Source organism: Silene latifolia, chromosome 4, assembly GCF_048544455.1.
Source record: "Silene latifolia isolate original U9 population chromosome 4, ASM4854445v1, whole genome shotgun sequence".
NCBI classification, from domain to species: Eukaryota; Viridiplantae; Streptophyta; class Magnoliopsida; order Caryophyllales; family Caryophyllaceae; genus Silene; species Silene latifolia.
The window spans coordinates 9,907,083-9,918,350 of NC_133529.1; positions in this window are offsets into that span (position 1 = coordinate 9,907,083).

The following is an 11,268-nucleotide window of genomic DNA, read 5'->3' on the forward strand; positions in this document are numbered from 1 at the left end:
GCCATCCCATGCAAAGTTGTTGGGAAAACTCGGCACTAGACCTCATCGGGCTGCTCCCATACCGACATGTAAGACTCGAAAGCCTCAGCGTGGTCGGTGGATCACTTTCCCCTTTGTATGATATGGGTGGCAACTTGAGCTTAGTTGGCACCTGGACTTCTAGGATGTAGGCGTTGAGGGGCTGTCTGACCACGTGTCGAACGACACGTGGCGATCGGCTCCTCGCGTTCCTAATCCGGCTCCTCCCCTCGTAGCGGGAAGGACTCCTTCTTCGACTCGGACTTCTTCTCCAACTCTGCTGAGTCGGACTCCTCTGGCTCCTTTGGGGTAAGCCTCGTTCGTGCTGCGGGGACGCTGTCCTCCCATGAGTACGGGAAGGACTTAGGTCTACCACGCCCACTTTGGGCTCCCCCGGCGACTTGACTGGGTCAGCTTCTCCTAGTGCTCCGTTCAAATTTCTCGGAGTCACATTTTGGGCCCTGGTCTCCTGGACGGTTTCCGTCGCTCTTGTCGGCGTGACAGTGTGAGCAGGCGTATTACTAATTAGGTCCAGGAGCATTTTCAGTTTTGCTACGTCAACCACATGTCCCATGATGGTGACCTGGTTGGCTGGCAGCGGCGTGTCTGGTATTATTGGCATCCGAACTCCGGTGGATTACTCCGCCGTAGGTGGAGGGCCGCACGACTCGTAATTGTTGAAGGTATCATCTTGGTAGAATGCGGTTTCGTCGGTCACGACTGCGTCTTGTTGTTTCGACATCTTAGCTTTTTGGGTGGGTTTTTGTGTTTTTTTTTTGTTTGGGAATGAATGTGACTAGCTTCTAGTAGCGACTCCCCACAGACGGCGCCAATTGTTCCGGGTGTAATTCCAGAACGGATATTCGTTACCACTCGTAGCTTGTAGAATGTCGTCTTTGGTTGAATCCTTCTTTCCTTAATTGTTCCTCTCGGCCTCTCCTGCAACAATGAACGAACTGAGGGCTTGGCTTTGTGCCAAGCGTACTCACTCCGACGCTCAAGTCAGTAAACTTAAGGGATAAGTTGTTACTTGGCTGAACGTATATTGTAGAGAGATAAGGAAGATAATACCAGATGAATAGTGTTTCTTAGGTTAAGTTGTGGATCCTTTCCTCAATGAAGGTTGAGGAGTATTTATAGACTTTCACCTTTTGTCACGTAGTGGCCAAGTGGCTAGCAGGTGGAAAGACTGATCTACCCCTCGGCTGAGGGACCTATGGCAGGCCGGCGGGCCCTGTTGACTCACCGCCGAGGGGTCTTGGATATGAGTACGCGGGTATGCGTCCCGGCTGGCAGGTTGCCATGCCGAGACCCAGGCTGACAGGCCGATGGGCTGCATCGGCTAGGCTGCCTAAGTCGTTAACTTGCTGTGGATATCTTTGACCTTGCTCGATATGTTGACTTGGTCAGCGGTGTAGAATATGCCCCATCAGTCAAATATGACCATTTTTTAGAACAATATGTCTCATTTGTGATGGATATATCTGTTACAAGTAGGGATGGCAACAGAATCCAGATCCTACGGAGCGGATATGGATCGCGATATTTAAGATCCAGTGGATAAGGATATGGATATGGATCGTACGGTCGGGATCCAAATCCTACCCTTAGATCCATTTTTATTTCATTTTCTTAAAAAATAAGTTCAGCTAAACAAATAGTAAAATTATATGCTTTGTTCTTTTAATTTTTTTTATAAATCAAACCATGATTTTTTCTGATTAACATTTTTTGGTTAAAAAAAATACTTTTTTAGTGTGATTGTAATTTCATAAGACTTTATTTTTATACTTTTAGAACTTTAGCTTTATTATTAGTATCTAATAAAGGAAAATAGTATATTACGTCGTAGTAAAATACAAAAAATAATATTTTCATATTTTAAGAGGGACTTTTCTTTTATTATCAAAAGGATATGGATATATCCTGATCCAATCCAAATCCTGCGGATCCGGATATGGATATGGGAATTTCAGATCCTGTAAATATGGATCGGATCTGGATCTTATAAGATCCTATCCAGATCCTACCCATTGCCATCCCTAGTTACAAGCTTATAACGGGTCAAGTATCAATCACATGGGTAGATAAAACAAAAAATATAATGCATAGGGAATCACAAAAGACTTGTCTTTATCCTCTCATGTGGATTTTATTTGACCCGTCACAAACTTGTGACGGAATCGGCCGTCACAAATGAGAATTTGTGTTTTGAGAAATAAGTTACTATAAGTCTATAAGCGGTAACATTGGTATTGGTTGAACCATTATGGTTACATTCAGACCTGGCAAATCAGGTCAACGGGTCGGGTTCGGGTCAGACCAATTCGGGGCGAGTAATTTTGGGTTTCTAAAATATTCAGGTTAGTTTGGGTCGGGTCGAGTCATTTCGGGTTTACGGGTCTGTTTCGGGTTTGTTGGTCGGGTTGTTTCGGGTCAAGCGGATCGGGTCATTTCAGGTCAGGTCATTTTCGGGTCAATGATTAAGAAGGAAAAAGACATTTCAAGTCTTTTGGGGCCAATTAAAGTTATTTTTCCGGGTGTAATTTCGGAGCAGTGTTTTGTGACCACGTAAGCTTGTTGAATGACGTCTTTGACTTGTCTCTTCCTTTCGCTCTTTCCTGTTTAAGATGAACAAACTCAGGGCTCGGCTTGGTACCGAGCGTACTCTCTCCGACGCTCAAGTCAGTAAACTTAAAGAGGTTAAGTTGTGTGTTACTTGGCAAAGTATATTGTAGAGAGATAAGGGAGTTTATACCAGATTAATAGTGAGTTTTAGAATGAATTCTGGATCGTTTTCTCAATGAGGATTGAGGAGTATTTATAAACTTTCACCTTTTGTCACGTAGTGGCCAAGTGACCAAGTGGCAGAGCAGGTGGAAAGACTGTTCTACCCTCGGCCGAGGGACCCATGGCAGGCCGGCTGGCCTGGTTGACTCCATGCCGAGGGGACTGGATGTGAGTACGTGGATTTGCCTCCCGGCTGGCAAGTTGCCTAGCCGAGACCCAAGTGACAGGCCGACAGGATGCGTCGGTTAGGCTGTCTAATACGTTGACTTGCTGTGGATATCTTTGACCTTGCTCAATATGTTGACTTCGGTCGTGGTGCGAGAATATGCCCCATCAATTTGCCCCCAGCGTAGTCTATGCCGTGGTATGGACCTTCGATGAGTGTTGAGCGTATTCTGAGCAAGTTGAACTTCTTCCCCGGCTTCTTCTTCTTCGGCTTGGTTCTGTTCAGGCCGTACCATATCCCCCCTTCACATGGATGTGTAATGGACATCCTATGTGGAAAAGAAAATGGCGCTGGCCGAGACCAAGGTTGAGAGTGCCGTTTGTACTTTTGATTGCCCCCGGCCGGTGCTGTCTTTGCTTTGTTGATCAGCTGGTCGTTAGGAAGTAGATACCAAGGAGCGTGTCGAAGAAGATTTGTAACTGTATGTCGATTGACATTCCGTGGCTGCATGCTTGACATGTGGCTTGGCATTGATTGGTCGACGTTTCATGGGCTTTGCCTTGATTGGTCCGCTTCATGGGCTTTGCTCTATAAATAGAGCAGTGTGCCCCGTTTTTTTGCCATCAAACTTCATTTTCTCAAAAAAATATTCCTCTCTCTTAGTTTTTCGAAGAAACTTCTCTCTAGTCTTCAAAGCGTTACTCGGCGTAGCACTTTTCCAAGGTAAACAAACAAATTTTTCCAACTTTTAATTGTCAAGTTTTTGTTGTCATTATGTTTTCTGCGGATGCTCAACCTAAAAGTACCTCTGCTGTCAAGGGGGGCGAACCGTCGCGTCCTGATGAAGAGGAGCCACTGGTTGTCACCCCGATAGGGTTTGGGGGGCTCAAGCCGCCTTCTCCTGAAATTGATGAGCAATATTTGGAGGGTTTTGATGATGATGATGATGAGGCGGCCCCTTCTGTCGTAGAGAGGCCGCGCTTTTCGTGGCACGGTGATGCTTGCTCGATCAGTCCTGATCGTGCCTGGACGAATAAGTTCGCTAGTTGCTCTGGTTCTGATCTTTTTGAAGACCATTACTCCTTCGGCAGGGGGTATAAAATTGTTATCCCGAGGAGGGTGGGCCGTCTGTTGCCCTCCCGAGGGTTGTATCGGCGTATACATCAGACACCTGGAGTATGGGCTCCGGTTTCCTCTGAATGAATACGTTGCTACCATAATTAAAGCCATGAATGTCGCCGTGGCCCAACTGCATCCGTTGGCCATCAGGACGATTATTGGCTTTGTATGGTTGTGTCTATTTAAAAGGGAGGCCCCAACGGTGAACCTATTCCGCCGGCTCCACCATCTTCGGCAAGCTACCCTAGGTGGCACGGGGTGGTATAGCATACAGACCGAGGCGGGTTATGTTACCGTTTCCAAGTTGACGTCTTGCAAGGACTGGAAGGGGCGGTGGGTATACGTTGAGGTTCCGGAGGACTACTCGCTGCGCCGGTCCTTTCAGAGCCGCGTCAATTTGCGGTGTGAGAATCAAGGGGAGCATGACAAATATGTCTCCCGGAGTAAGTTTAAGATGGACGCCATGAGGGTCTATCTTAATGAGGACGAAACGCGGGCAATGTGGCTGTTTGAGGCTGAGAAGGATGGCACGCCGAAGGGATGGATGCCCCCGACGCAGATCGTTCTTCAGGATGAGCCGCTCTGCACGTCGGCCTCATACCAGACCCTCGGCCCGGGGGTGAGTAGGTCGGTATGAGGCCCATCTTTGCTTTTTATGTTTCGTATTTGAATTTTGGTTTATTTCTTTTACTTAACTCGCTTCGTTTTTCTTGCACCGGACCGATTTGGCAATCGCCTTTGTCTCCGTTCTTCGCAGGCCGGGACTTGACGAACGGGAGAGTTGTTGAGCTGCATCCTAAGGCCCGCCACGTGATCGCAGACCGGCTCCTCACGAACTTATGGAGAAGCGGCGATTGAAGGCACCGGATGTGACGGCGGCTCGCTCAAGCGCAGATTGCGTGCGTGTCTGCGCGCCGGAGACCAAAGACAACGTCTACGGTGGCAACGGCGTCAACCCCAGCTCAATGTGCAATCCCCGTTGTCCAAAAGGAGCAGGTGGTCGTTGACGTTGAAGAGGAGGTCACCGTTGTGGAGGGTCCTCCTCCTTCAAATAAGAGAAAAGAGGCCGAGTGCCGCGCTCGTTACATTGAGGCCCGGAAAGAAAAGGGGTCGTCGACCCCTCTATCTAAGAAGGCCGGGACCGTGCGGATCTAACCTGGGCTCGGATTTAGCGGGCTCTTTAGGCATTCCCGATGACGAGGCTCTTTGATATGTCAATGAGTGTTGACATGGATGCTTTGTCCGAATTTTTGTAGATCAACCGCCGCTTGCATTGTCGGTCCCACCGAGCAGCAATTGGAGAAGCGGCTTTGTGCGGACGGCAATCAAAATGTCACCGTCGACTCCTCATCCCTCGAAGGTTTCCTCCGCTCGGCTTGTGGCGGGGCGCAAGGTTGTCCAAGAGGTGGCGAAGTGGTGAACTAGCCGGCGCTCACATTACGGAGCAAGAAATGCTCGTGGTCGAGGCGACTCCTGCGCTCGAACGGCTTAGGCTTGAGCTTTCGCTTCTAAGAAAAGAGGCCGAGAAGGCGAAGAAGGACTTCGTCGCCACCATGGAGAACTTCCTCACTCAGCGAAAGCTTAAGGAGGAAGGCGAGAAGCGGGTCCTAGCCGAGAGAGCCAAGGTTGAGGTGCGTTGGCCGACGCCGCTAAGGCTGCGGAGGGAGAGAGAGAAGCTTGGGGCGGTTACGATGCTATGGTTGAGCGAGAGGGAAAAATGGAAGTCCCCGCATCCGACCGAGACGAAGGAGCACAAGAGCACAAAGGCCATCCTTGCTCGGAGGAGAAGGACATTGAGACGCTCCAAACCGTCATCATCCACGACATGTGTGCCCGATCACGGGACCAGGCCGAAGATGCTACCTGGGGATGTAATTAAAGAGCTCCTTCCCGAAAGCTCCTTCCCGTGGAAAGATTTTGACCGGCTTCTTGATGAGAAGGCGGGCTGCTATGAGGCAAAGCGTGCTGGGAAGGCAAAGCGCGAAGGCCGCCGAGGAGGCCGAGGCCAAGGCGGCCCATCTTTGAAAAGGTGAAGGCGGTCGGGGAGGAAGGCCGAGAGGGCAAAGGGTGGTGAAGCGACCAAGTCGGCTTCGGGTCGCCCACCGATGGTGATGTGCTGCTGCCGGTGGCGAGCAAAAACAAGCATAGGGAGACGGGCGGTCGTCACCGATTCACCTGCCCTTCGCATGACGACTTCACTGTTCGGGGGCCAACTATTGAGCCTTTCCTCCCTGCCATCCTTTTGGCGCTTCAAGTCTTATGTCTGTAACCTTTTGTTGTACTTTTTTGTTTTTGTTAAACTTTTGGTAGGTTGTGTTTAGGCTATCCCTATGGGGACGGCCGTCGACTTTGTTTTGCCTCATATTGTAAACATCTTTAATAAAGTTTGTTTATTTTGCCTCCATTAAGTTGTCTTCTTACGTTTCAACATATTGAGTGCTTTTTCGTTTTTACTTCCGGCTTGGCCGAGGCAGTTAGAAGGCGCATCTCAATTGTACTTAAACGTTTAAACATGTTGGCATGTCGGTCGCTTCCTTCACCACCCCCGGTCTTAGCCGAGGCGGTCAGATTTGCGCTTCCCAACCACCGTTGTGAACATGTTAGCGTATCGGTCGTTGTGTCCCCGTCGCCCTCGGCTTTGGCCGAGGTAAAACGAGGTTACGGCTCGACAGCGTTCGTATCTGTAGACATATTGATCGCTTCCTCTGCCGGGTCTTCGGTTGGCCGAGGCGGCTAGATTTGCGTCTCAACTGTACTTATACGTTCCTATTAGCGTATCGGTCGTTGTGTCCCCGTCACTCCCGGTTTTGGCCAAGGCAATCGAGGTTACGGCTCGACAGCGTTCGTATCTGTAAACATATTGATCGCTTCCTCTGCCGGGCCTTCGGTTGGCCGAGGCGGCTAGAATTGCGTCTCAATGATACGTGCATTTTATATAGTCTTTTTAGCCTATTTTATGCACGTATTTCTATGCTTTTATCGTAGTTTTATGCTACGAAATGCCCCGAATATGCTACTTTGGTGTATTTTGTCTTAATTGCAGGAATGGACCAATAAGTAGTAGATTCAAGCCTAAAACATGTCCCTACGCATGCATTTAGGAGATGAGTTGAGTCGGAGCTTGGAAAGTACTATTTTGAGATGCGCATTGGAGTAAGGAAGTTAGGCGAGCCAAGAGAGTGCTTCAATTTGCTAGTTCCTGATTGTAAGAGTCATATCTCGAGTTCTACAACAGCTATTAAAGTGATTACAGTTGGAGGTGAAAGCTTATCCTCTTAGCTTTCCAACGCCACCAACCACGCCCTATTTGCCCAAGTAACGAAGGAATGGCAGCCGTTTGAAGTTCGGTCGCGAAGCGGAATTACGCTGTGGCCGAGAAGTGCTCGATCGAGAACTATTTCTATTCGATCGAGAGCCCATTTGCTCGATCGAGAGCCACTTCTTCTCGATCGAGTGGTTTAGGATGAATAAGTACTCGATCGACTATTTTTCTTTTCGATCGACCAGTTCCTTTTATGCCTTTGCTCGATCGAGTGATTTAGTTACTCGATCGAGTGGATTTTGCTGACGGGCTGGGCTTTTAAGCTTTATTTTCCGCAATTAGGTTAATAATCCTATTTTTCTTATAAATAGGAGTGAGGTCGTCAGTTTATGCATCTCTTTTTATCCGGAGACACTGGGACTCTCTCTTTTCTCTTGGAACGATACACTGTTACTTTGCTTTTTATTCCGGATCATTATTTCAGTAACATTTCTTCCCTTTTCTTTCTTAATTTAATGTTTAATTCTCTTTTAATTCTTGTTCTTGTTTATTTTATCATGAGTAACTAATTCCCCTTAGTATGTTAGGATTAGGGAAGCCGTGGTAGCAATGTTTTAACTGACTTATATAGATTAGTCTTGCGATAGGAATTGTATTAGGCAATTTAATTGTTATCCGGTCAAATGAATGCATGCAGGAGACCATAAATTTAGTTAACCCCGACCTGGATCGAAAGATTGGAAGGGAAGGCTTGCTTAATTACAATAGGGTATTGCAGTGAGGGCGAAAGTTAAGTCATTTTTTACGCTCTAGGGCGGTTTAAGGACCGAAAGGTGACGACCATAGCTCTTCTTATCAATAGTCTAATCGCTTTAGTATTCATGATAGTATAAGATCGATAGTTGCCACGGTAGACCGACTCTAGCATACTTCCTTCCTCTTCTTTGTTAATTCTCTTATTCATTTCTCTTCTTTAGCCTTTTTAGTTTAGTCAACACAATCAATTCAACCCCATCGTGACATTAGACAGATAAATAGACAAATAGATAGTACACCGCCTCCCTGTGGAGATCGACCCTACTTACCGCTGACTTCTGTTAGTAGTACTTAGGTATTTTATTTTTGGTACGAAACGACAGTATCACTCAACTGTACTTATACGTTCCTAAGCATGTTGGTCGCCTTCGAGAGTATCAACTGCATTTGGCGTGACTGCCCGGCTTTGGCCGTGGCGTCTATTCTGGCATGACTATGGAGGGGACCAGTATTTTGATGGAAAACTTGGATTATTCTTCATAAGGTGTAATCATGCGTTGGGGTGTCCACAACGGTCTCGGACACCTCCACCGCTATACAAAATATTTCCTTAAGTTGTCCGTGTTCCAGTGGCTCATCAAAGGAACACCCTCCATGTCCGTCGGTAGGTATGTCCCCGCCTCATTTCTTCAACCACCTTGTAGGGTCCTTCCCAGTTGGCCGTCATTTTTCCATGGACGTTTCCTTTGTTTGTGGCGGCCGACTTTCTTAGGACTAGATCTCCTACTCTTAAGTCCCTTTTGTGGACCCTACGGTTGTATGCTCTTCTCATCCGGTTTTGATACCGCAAGTTGAGCCGTGCCGTGTCTCGACTTTCTTCGACCAGGTCTAGGGAGGCTCTCAGGCCTTCCTCATTTTCGACTGGGTCAAAGGTTTGTGTTCTGAATGTCGACACCGCTGCTTCAATTGGCAGGACGACCTCAGACCCATAGACTAGGTGGAATGGACTGTACCCCGTTGCTTCTTTCTCCGTGGTTCGAAGTGACCACAGGACGCCGGGTAGTTCATCAGCCCATCTTCCCTTTAGATCTTCGACCTTCTTTTTTAGCCCGTTCAGGATTGTTTTATTAGTCGCGCTTCCGCTTTGCCCGTTGCTCGAGGGTTCTGAGACGGAGGAGTATGCAAATTTGATTCAGAGCTCCTCCAACCAATTCATCACCATGTCGCTCCAAAACTCTCGACCGTGGTCAAATACCATGACTTGGGGTAGCCCAAAACGAGTTATGACGTTCTCCCAAATCACTTTTCTTACGGCCGCCGTGGTCTTGGCAGGTACCGCGACAGCCTTGACCCATTTGGTGAAGTAATCAACGGCGACAATTAGGTACTTTCTTCCTCCGGAGGCCGTCGAAAATGGCCCTAGTAAATCCATCCCCCACTGTGCAAATGGAAGGGGACTAAGTACCGGTTGCAGGTCTCGGGAAGGAGCATGTATCACCGGAGCATGCATCTGACAATTCTTGCACTTCTTGGTCTTTGCTTTGGAATCCTCAAGCATGGTGGGCCAGAAGTAGCCGGCTCGGAGAGCTTTGTGGGCTAGCGTTCTTGCCCCCATGTGATGTCCACAGATGCCTTCATGAATCTCTGTCTGTATTAGCTCCGCGTCGGCTGGGCCGACACATTTCAAGAGTGGAATTATTACAGACCTTTTGTATAACTCTCCTTCGAACACTGAGTACCTTGCGGCGATCCTTCTTATCTTCTGCGAGAGACTGCGGTCCTCCGGCAACTCATTTTTCAGTTTGTATTTCATTATCGGAGTCATCCACGTCGTCTCGGCCTCGATGCCGCCCACCATGCCGACGGTCTCAGTGATGCTTTTAGCGTTCCTGATATCTACCAGCACGGTTCGACTGACATTCTTGATGCTTGAACTGGCAAGTTTTGAGAGAGCGTCGGCTCGGTTGTTCTCAGACCTGGGAATGCACTGTATCCGGAAAGATTTCAATTTTGAGGTGTCGCTTTTACCCTCTCCGGATACCTTATCATCCCATCGTCTCGAGTCTCATACTCTCCTCGGATTTGATTAGCCACTAAGAGTGAATCATCTTCAACACAACATGCTCCGCCCCCGCAGCTCTAGCTAACTCGACTCAGATTATCACCGCCTCATATTCGGATTCGTTATTTGAGGCCGAGAAGGTAAACTTCAAGGCGTACTCAAACTCGTCCCCGTTAGGGTTGATGATAAGGATGCGGCTCGAGAGTGTTTGCCGTGGAGGACCCGTCGGTGTATACTTCCCACACACCGGGATGTGATTCTTCTTGGTATGTGCACTCGGCTAGGAAGTCTGCAAGTGCTTGCCCCTTTATCGAAGGCCTCGGCTTGTACTGAATGCCGAAGCCGGATAGCTCCACTGCCCATTTGATTAGTCTGCCTGATTTTTCGAATTTTTCTAAGGCTTTCTCCAATGGCTGGTCGGTTAAGACCGTCACGAGATGTGCGTCGAAGTAGGGTTTTAACTTCCTTGCGGCAACGACGACGGCGAAGGCCGCTTTTTCAATCAGTGGGTAATTTCTTTCGGTGGGCAGCAGTGTATGGCTGATAAATTAGATTGGGTATTGCTGCTTATTTTCTTCCCTGACAATTACGGCACTGACCGTGGCCGAGGTAACTGCTAGATATAGGTATAGCGTCTCCCCCAGCGTCGGCCTGGACAGGGTCGGGAGAGTTAGTAGGTGGGCTTTCAGTTGCTTGAAAGCCGCACTCTGATCCTCCCCCCAGCAAAAGTCTTTATTCCCTTTCAGCACCGTAAAGAACGGAGTGCTCTTGTCGGCTGACCGAGAAATAAAGCGGGCAAGAGCCGCCATCCTCCCGGTCAGTATCATAACCTCTTTTTGGTTTCTCGGTTCCGGCAGGTCTAGTATCGCTTGGACTTTCTCTGGATTGGCATCAATTCCCCTGGCACTGACAAGCACGCCGAGGAACTTGCCGGCCCGGACACCGAAGTTGCATTTCATTGGGTTAAGCTTCATCTTATATTTCCTTAGTGAACAAAATGTTTCGCTCAAATCGGCCAAGTGCTCGCTGTCAGACTTGCTTTTTACAATAGCATCGTCGACGTAAGCCTCGATGTTTCGCCCTTTTTTATCTTGA